Here is a 10,189-nt window from a genome sequence, read left to right as displayed (position 1 = left end):
AATAATGCAGAGAACCAAACCAAAGGTTCCCTCCGAAGGCAATCTAAACTTTGCTTCAGTTGTTTTTATATTCCAAGATAGACTAGGAAAAAATAAAAGAAAATACCAGTGTTGGCAAGAATATGGACTAAATGAAATCTTATTTCCTGCTACTGGAATGTAAACTGGAACAACTCAAAAAAACAATCTGGCACTGTCTGCTAAAGCAGCATACCTTGTGACCCAGCAGTTCCACATCAGCTCATACAGCCAGAAGAAATACGTGCTTATGGTGCACTAACAAACAGGTATCAGAATGTTCACAGCTGTGTTTGTTTTAATAGCTGCCAAGTGGAAATAACCCAAAAGACCATCAACAATAGAATAAATTAACGTTCACAGCGTCTATATGATGGCATACTACGCAAGTGAGAGTGATCTGCAACTACAGGTAACAACATAGATAAACTGCAGAAAAGTAATGTTGAGCGTAAAAAGTTAGACACAAAAGTGCACACTAAGTTCACTTCTATAAGCAAAAAAAAAAAAAAAGGAAAAATAGTCTGCTAGAAGTTAGGATAATTGTTACCTTGACAGAGAGGGGATAGTAATTGGGAGAGGGGCTTCCAAGATGCTAGTAAGATTTTCTGTTGATCTTGGCAATGATTACACATGTGTCTATTTATGAAGTTTCACCAAACTACACTATTATGCACCTTTTTCTGTATGTGAATTACAGTTCATGTGCAATAATCATTTAAAGTTCTTAATTAAAAAATTAGAAATTATTTTCCCTGTAACTGCAATGTAATTTGTAAATGTAAACATAGTGCTTATTCATAAGAAATTTAATGTCAAGTAGCCAATGGAGTTATGTCTCAGATTTGGTTGGTAGGGTCTCTTAATAATGCTTTGACCTCCCCTTTAAAAGGAAAAAAAGAAAAGAAAAGAAATGAGCACAACTTGGATAGTTCTCTAAGGACGATATAGAAATGGTTAATAAGTACATGAAAACAGGCTCAATATTACTAATGATTAGAGAAATTTCAAAGACAAATTGCTTTAGAAATTTTATACATTTTTCAAAGACCAGCTTTGATGTTTTTAGGAGGCTTTGGAATTGATTAATAGATAGATAGATAGATAGATAGATAGATAGATAGATAGATGGATGAATGATAGATAGATAGATAGATAGATAGATAGATAGATAGATAGATAAATGATAGAAAGATAAACAAGCTTTAAGGCACTGACCCTTGGAATGGACCCAAAATTACTTAGTACTTTGAATGGTTTGTAGTAGAGGTAGATTTAGAAGTCCCTTAACTTCCTGCTACTCTACAGTAAACATACATGGAAGAATTTTATAGAAACAAATACATAGCTGTTATGCCTGTTCTGGCCATCACTTTCCCACTGACCTTTAGAGGTTTTCAAGATGGCTTTTCAGCTGTGCAGAGCATGCTGGTGGTAAGCTGAGCTCTAGTTGAATCATAAGGTGGGAATGAGCAGAGTACAGAAGGCATACTGTTTACAAATGAGGAGACTTAAGCTCTGAGGTAGAGATCTGAGACTGGCGCAATTCCCTGTAGTGTCGACCTTTAACAAATAGACAGCCAGATATGTCTCTAGTAAAATGGGTTTAGTCGGGAACAACAAAGAATTGCAATTCGGGACACGTTGAATGATATATCTCCTGTAAGGGAAATTGGGAAGTGTTTATTTTTTTGGTTGGTTGGTTGGTTTGCTTGTTTTGTTTTTGTTTTTGCCTTTTAGAGTTGAAAATCCAGAGTCTCTATCACATAAAAGGAATTCAGAGTCTCTGGCCACTACTGATTTTGCTGATTGGTTAGGTATTTTATAGGTAATGAGCTGTTTTCCTTGTTTTTTTGTTTTTTGTTTTTTTTCCCCCAGGAAGTGGTCTTGCTATATAAACAAAACATCAGTGTTTTGGCAGCATTCAGATTTGTACACCTATCTTCAGGTTGGGTGGCCATGCCAGGATTTGTCATAAGTTAAGATCAATAAACTGAATTTAGTTGCTAATTTTATTCCCCTTTTATAGACTATGAAATGCTATTTATGAAGGGCCCAAATATAATCTTTCTGCACAAGACTCTTGGTTTGTTTTTTTAGTGAGGGTGTAATATGATTTGTAAAAATGTACATAAATCCAATTTCTAAAACAACTGTAACAGATAAATTAAGTTCTTCCCTCCATTCAGAAAATTTGTATTGACCACCAACCTGGTAGCATTGGTGCTCAAAATTGTGTATTAGTTAGCTATTACAGCACAACACCACAATTTCAGTAGCATATAACAATAAGCACATATTTTTCACTCATGTGTCTCATATATCTTACTTATATATGAACCGTCTGCAGTTGGGTTGATCTAGGCTGGGCATGGCTGAACATATCCATAGCTGAAGGTTGCATCCACACATCTGTTATCCTTCTTGAACTAAAGGGCTACTCAGGCCATATTCTTTTAAAGGAAATGGGAGAAGCAGAAGAGGACTCAAGCACATTTCATGCCTTTTCTTACTTTATTTCACAACTTCACATTGGCCAAAGGAAGTCATATGGCTATGGCCATAGCCAAAGGGTGGAGAAACACATTCTGTCCACTATTAGGCTATGTCAAAAATATAAAAGTATAATGCTGCTTCGGGAGGAGTGAAGAATTGAGTAAAATACTTGAAACTCTGATAACTCAGAGGAAAATAAAAATTTTAATCTAAAGTGAGTCTTTTGTAGGCAGTGTATGTAGGGGTCTTGTTTTCTAATCCATTCAGCCACTCTATTTTTTGGTTGGAGCACTTAATTCTTTTCCATTTGAGGTATTTGTTGGTAGGTATGTAGTTATTACCATTCCTGTGTTTTCATCACATTGAATTTTTTGTGCCAAGCCCTTCTGTCCTGCATAGTTTCTTTTGAGAAATCAGCTGTTAGGTAACTAATTGCTTTTCTCTTGCTGCTTTTAAGATTCTCTCTTTGTATTTAAATTTTGCCATTTTAATTACAGTGTGTCTTGGTGTAGGCCTCTTTGGGTTCCTATTTCTTGGGACTCTCTGAGCTTCCTTGTATGTCTATTTCCTTCACCAGGTTAGGGAAGTTTTCCATCATTATTTCTTCAAATAGCTCTTCAACATCTTGTTTTCCCTCAGGTACCCCTATGACACAGATATTTTTTACCTTTAATAGTGTCCCATAGGCTCCTTAAATTATTATTATAGTCTTGGCTTCTTTTTTCTTGCCATTCTGATTGTGTGTCTTTGACTTTCCCGTCCTCTAGATAGGGCATTTGATTCTCTTCTTTATTCACTTTGTTTATTCCTTCGTTTATTCCATTTAATATACTTCTCATCTCAGATAATGTGTTCTTCATTTCAGACTAGTTCCATTTTATAATTTCCATTTCCATTTTTTATGTTTTTTTCTTTGTCGAAGTTCTCATTGAATTTATCTATACTTCCCTAAAGTTTATTGAGCATCTTTATAACCAGTGTTTTGAACTCTGCATCTGTTAAATTACTTGACAGATGTCCATTATTCCTGGATATCTGTTCCGTTCTCTTATATGGTTTCTACTTCTTTGTCTTTCCATTTTGGCTGCCTTTCTGTGTCTGTTTCTGTGTACTAAGCAAAGCTCTTAAGTCTCCCGGTCTTATTAGTGTGGCTTTGTGAAGTAGGTGTCCAGTCCTGAGAGGGGTTCTGCTGCAGGCCAAGTTTAGCCCCAGCCTGTGCCCCTCCGGGATTACCTGTTTAGATTCAGCAAGCAATCCACAGAGGCTGTGCCTATAGTTGCCTCAAAAGGCCATGCCAGAAACCAAGGCCAGCTGCCACCAGTGCGAGTCTAGGTGCTGCTCAGCAAGGGGCACCTGACTCGCTGAGGATATACCTGAATGTGGCTTGGATGGGGCCATGAGCTGGGGGAGGTGGAGTTTCAGGGAATCCTCTGCGTGGAGTGACCTCTGTTATCCAGTTTGATGATGTCTCAGCTATGGCAGCGCTGAGTCCGCACACTGGGAGTGGGGAGGGCTCAACAGAGGGGAGACAATGGATACCTCTGGCACTTCTATATGGAGCAAGCCTTGCCTCCAGCTCTCACTCTGACAACTTAGTGCCTTCCTGTAAGTGTCTGGTGCTCCCAGAGCAGCCAGCTCGTTGCTGGTGCTCAGACTGAACAGGTCGGTCATCGGGAAAGCCCGCTTGCGGACATGACCCCTTTAAGAGGAGTCTGCAACTGCCTCAGCCTCTGTCCCACTCAGCTGCTCTGGACCAGGCAGCCTCACATCTTCACTCCTTCCTACCTTCTCATGTTACAGGTTGATTAATTATTTCTTTCCCTAGTTGTAGTGCTTCTGTTCCTGTAGATCTCAGGCTATTCTCCCTCCTTGTTCCTGTCACAACTTTGATTTGGACGCAAGAGGGATGAACAGAACCTCTATCATCTACGCCATTTTTTTCTCTCCTATAAAATGAAATTTGTAATGCTTTCTAGTCAGGCATCAAAATACTTTTCCAGTTCTTCAAAGTTGTTTCACCCTCGATCTTAGTGTCCTCATGTAAAATATGGAGTTATCCACCTTACAGGTCACTCAAAAAAAATGTACCAAATACTATGCTAGGCACTGGATATTTAGTGATGGACAAAAATGACATGACTTGTGCTCTCTTGAAGCTTATAGTCTGGTAAGGAATATGTATACATAAAAATGCATATGTATACATATTCATAATTATATAAACTGAAATAACCATTATAATGTAAGTATAATTTAAATTGGAGAGCCAAAGAGGTTTTTCTGACAAAGTGACATTTAATCTGCTACTTGAAGGATAAATGAGTTAGCTGGGTAAAGTATGGGCAGAAAAAATTTTTAAGTAGCAGGTGCAACAAGTATGATGGGCCCGAGGCAGGAAATAATTTGGCGGGTTTGAAGAACTGAAAGAGAGCTAGTGTGTAGGAGTGAGGTGGAAAGTGATATTAAAATAAAGTAATGAGGGAGGTGATGGCACGATTATGAAGACCTCGTAGGTCATGTAAGCAATTTGGTTTATATCTCAAGTATATTGGGAAAGGTTTTGAAGGATTTTTAGTATGGGGATAAGGAGATCCACTTAAAAGATCCTTCTGGCTGCTGTCTAAGAAAAGTATATAGAGGAAAATGGGAGACCAGTGGAAGGCTGGTCCAGATGAGATGATGAAGGCTTAACTGAGGTGGTCACAGGAGTAGAATCTATTAGACCTGGCTATGGAGCAGAAACAAGAGAGAATGTCAAGGACTCACAGCTTCTTGAATGAGCAGCTGAGATTCTAGCATCCAAGCTGATGTGTGGATTTTTTTCCCCCCACACCACCAATTTTCAGACACCAGCTGGATGTCCTATGATTCAACTCAACTCTAACACTATCTACCTGGAAAGAGCATCAGATTTTACTGATTAAGGGTTCAGTCCCATAAGTCTGCCCCACTTCACTCTCCAATTCAGATGCCAATTGCAAATCTACGTGATCGATCACCTGTGCTTTTGACAGACCACTGACTATAGATGGGAAGTTCCCAGGACCCAATCCTAGGGTTTGATTAATTTGCTAAGTGGCTCACAGAACTCAGAGAAATATTTTACTTACTAGATTACAAGTTTATAATAAAAGAATATAACTCAGGAACAACCAAATGGAATAGATGCATAGGGAGGGCAAGGGGAGAGGACTCAGACCTTCTCTGCCCGCTCAGGGCAGGCCACCCTCCCAGAACCTCCATGCGTTCACCAACCAGGAAGCTCTCCTGTCCGGTCCTTTTGGGTTTTTATGGAGGCTTTATTACATAGACACGATTGATTAAATCATTGGTGATTGAACTCAATCTTCAGCCCCTTCACTCCTCCCCAGTTCAGGGGCTAGGACTGAAAGTTCCAACTCTTTAATCACATGGTTGGTTCCTTGGCAACCAACTTCCATCCTTAGGTGATTTAGAGACTTTCCAAAAGTCACCTCATTAACATAACAAAAACATCATTACAGCTTTCATCACTTAGGAAGTTCCAAGGATTTTTGGAGCTCTGTTTCATGAAGGAACAGGGAACAAAGACAAAATATGTATTTCTTAACATAAATTACAATTTCACACCCCTTTGCTGATACAGCCACTATGGAACATATTATAACCCCTAGCCAGTGTGAGTCAGGGTATAGTCAATTCATTCTAGATTCCTTTTTGGGTTGTCACAGATTGTTCTCGTTTCATGGGGCTAGTTGGTATCATCATATACACTTCTGGATTAAGGGCACTTATCAGTAAAGAAATTCTTAGAACATAATGAACTTTCTATTTTTTTCCTTCACTGCTCAAGTCTTTCTCATATACTTTTGTTGAAATAGTTGTATTGTACTGAGAGATCTCTATGAAAAGGCTGGACTATTTGGGCAACTCTGATTTTTAAGGACATCATTGATGGTACATAAGAGTGCATCTGTGTGACATTCTTCCTAGTACATCTATTAGAACACTTGTTTATACATCACTCCAAAGTTCTAGCATTTAATGCATTTTCAAAAACTTATTTGCCATCATCATTTTGTGATCCACTCCTTAATTTAAATTCTTCTCAGTGCTGTCACAAAATAAGTAGGAGAATATATGATGAATCCCATTTTTAGATGCAGATTAAGTAGATAAAGTTCACATGCCCTGCAGGTTGATAGGTATAAGAATCCAATTCTCTTGATGGCCAGTAATGAATCTAAACTCATTCGTTTGTCCATTCCCTGGACTTGCAATTATTAAGTCACATACAGTGATGGGGAAATGTTCTACTTAAGCTAACAATCAAATATATGATGCTCACAACAGAATTTTTTTTCCTCTCAAGTATAGTCCTTTTTATGTTAATCAGTAATTGAGATTTCATGCTTGAAGCATTTTAAAATTTGATATGCTATGGGTCAAAAAGAAATGGGTTGGGGGAGGAGGGTTGTAGGAATATATAGCAAATTGATTCAACGATGAGATACACAGGACAATGTTATACTGATACTTTGTGTAGTGTAGGAGGGTCCTGGATAGTAGTAGTACTAGTATTTGAAAGCCACTATGGCAATGGAATGCATGGAAATATTCCCAAATGAACACATCTTCAGAAATGCCAGTGGCATTGCCAATGATATATCTTTTTTTCTATAGTTGTTTTTAAGAGTTTTTCTTCATCTTCAGTCTTCTGTAGTGTCTGAGTATGGATTGTTTTCATTTTACTTACTATATTTGGTGTGCTACTTCAATTATGTCTTCAATTCTGAAAAATTCTCAGCCATTATCTCTTCAAATATTGTCTGTAACTTGTTCTTTCTGTTTTCTTCTGAACGCCTTTAAGAGAAGTTGACCCTTTACCTCTATTATATTTTTCATATCTTTATATTTATGGCTTCACTATGTATGATGACTTATCTTCCAGTTGACTGATTTGCTCTGCAGCTATTTTTATTCTACAGTTTAAATTTGTTCACTGAGTTTATCATTACAGTGACTACCTTTTAAAAAATTCTCCAGATGTTTACTGTTTTGTTAAAAGCAGTACTCAAATTATTTTGTTCATTATGCTTTTTAAATCTTTCTTGCATTGTTATAATATTTTGAACAGAATTATTTAGTTCCTTTTGGATTGTTCCATTATTATTATTTTATATTTTTTAGGTGGGCAACCCTGACCTCACAGGTTGCAAGGACCATGTCAGTTTACAATCCCTTATTTTTTTTTAATTTTTATGCCTACAGCACCTGGTCTTCTTAGGTGGTCTCCCATCCAAGTACTAACCAGGCCTGACCCTGCTTAGCTTCCAAGATCAGACAGGATCAGGCTTGTTCAGGGTAGCATGGCCATAGACTAGGATTGTTCCATTATTTCTAATTCTCTATCTTTGCTTCATTTGAGGACTCTCATCATAGGTCCTTGTGTGATTTGTAATTTTTTTTAACTTTCTAAAAATTAAGTTTATTGGGGTAACATTGGTTAATACAATTATATAATTTTCAGATGTACATTACAATTTGACATCTGTATATTCTATTGTGTGTTTACAATGATTTGTAATTTAAGAATGTGAACTCATCTTCACTGTGACTGTGTTTTCTATGGGACTTCCATGTGCTCAGCCCCTGTATAGTAGTTTGATATCTTCTTTTTTGTTTGTTTTTTCCAAAGCCAGGGATGGATCTGGGACCAGAATTTATGTTAAAGTCTCATCTTATAATTCTCACATTAATATAGATAATATAAATTCAGAAACTATACCCACTTGAACATATTTAATCCTTGGGTTTTATTTAGACTATGTACTATATTAAACATTAGACTAGTTTTCATAATTGTAATTTCATACTACAACATGCACCTGGTAAAAACTCCAACTCTATGCAAAATGGAATAAAATAAACAGTAAATGTCTATCAGCTTTATATACCCTTGCTTGATTGCTGCCCTATTCCTAGGGATAACATCTGTTAACAGTGTGTTATGTATTCTTCCGGGTGTTTTTTGTGTATAAATATATATATATTATATGTATATAATACTCTGTCAAAGACTATACATACCCATATAATGGTAATTCTCTTCAACTTGAAGGATAGCCTCAATTTCATTAAAACGCAGACGAATGGTTCCTTAGGCCAGGGCGGGGCGCAGGGTTGGCTGGTGTAAGGTCTCTAATGTATCTAAACTCACAGAATTTAATGAAAGATGTTGAAATTTTGTAAAAAGGTAAAAACAATTTAAAAATTGGAATGTAAAGTTATATTTTCCTTCTTGTATAGCCCTCTAGAATGAACTAGCCTTACTGAAATCTCGATTTTAGCCCAGTGAGATTTATTTCGGACTACTGACCTCTAGAATGGTAAGATAATATATTTTGGTTGTTTTAAAACATTAAATTTGTTGTTATTATTACAGCAACAATAGGAAACCAATAGTTTTCTACAATAATGACTTCTATTGTTATTATTGCTGTAAGAATAAAATTAGTTGCCACTTTCTAATGGTAGTATTTATACCAAATACCTTGCAAACAGTAATTTAATCTTTACAGCTTATTGAAGGGGGGTATTATTATTCCCTCCTTTTTTTTTTTAATAAAGAAGGAAAATGAAAATTAGAGAAATAAAGTAAATTTGTCAAAGTCACATACTAGTTAGTGGTAAAGCCATTTTCTATCACGTTTTAGAGCTAATATATTCATATAGCCTAGACATAAGATCTGTTAATTTCCATTACACTTTACAATCTAGTATTTATTAGTGGATTTGATACTGTTTTACATATGCAGTTATATCTTATGGGGGAATTACTACTGCTGTGAATATTTTCAGTGTGTAAATGTTCTAACATAATATTATCATTGATTTCCTACAGATTTAGTGTATTTGTTTTAAAATTAAATTAAGATAATAGAGACTAATTATTTATTGTTTTCAGTCGGAAGTCTAATTTCTGATCTGAAATTATTGGGAATGAAGTATCCTAATAGATTGATTAGATAATGTTTTCAATGTATTCTTGTTTTATGATTTCATCTTAAAAATTAATTTAAAAATCTGAAGAAAAGCTTTGAATTGGTATTATGTACTTAGTAAGAAAAAGGAAATAAATTAACCACCTTCAAGTATATTGTAAAAGGTTTATTCAAAGGGATTTCTTACCAGCCATTTTTAATTAAAGTAGATGAAAGTTGAAAAACTTAGCTTGGTTATGTTGATTATTAAATGCTAAAATCATCTAATGAAGTAAATTGAGCAATCGCTGTAAATAAAAATATTAAATAAAAAAGTAGATTGTTATTCATGCTGAATGTCAACTTGGATGCAAAATTGTCATAAAATTTTTTTATTTTCCCAATTTCTTACAATTTCTTAGAATTCCATTTTTCAAACTTTTAAATGTCAGATTCACTTAAATATGTTTTCATTATTTTTAATTGGTTGAGAGGCATCAAAAGCTGAATGTGCTTTCTTCTTGGTTTTTATATTGTACTGTGTGTAATTCCTCTATAATTAATCATATTCTATCTTTGTGCTATTACTAAATGTCATCTCATCTCCTCTAATTAAAAAATTTTATTCAATATTTTTTACTTCTAAAACGGTAATGAAGTTACTTTTCTCCTCTATTAGATTGTGAGAAATAAAAAATCATACCATCTTGAAA

At 35.6% G+C, this 10,189-nt stretch overlaps 1 pseudogene; it reads right to left on the bottom strand.

Moving 5' to 3' along the window:
* Positions 1 to 7,755: 7,755 nt before the first annotated feature.
* LOC120595260 (uncharacterized) lies at positions 7,756 to 7,874 on the bottom strand (annotated as a pseudogene).
* Between the last annotated feature and the right edge of the window lie 2,315 nt (positions 7,875 to 10,189).

The sequence above is a fragment of the Pteropus medius genome, unplaced genomic scaffold, assembly GCF_902729225.1.
Source record: "Pteropus medius unplaced genomic scaffold, Ma_sr-lr_union100, whole genome shotgun sequence".
NCBI lineage: Eukaryota > Metazoa > Chordata > Mammalia > Chiroptera > Pteropodidae > Pteropus > Pteropus medius.
Note: the sequence above shows the minus strand (reverse complement) of the source record. Positions and strands in the feature narration are given on the sequence as shown.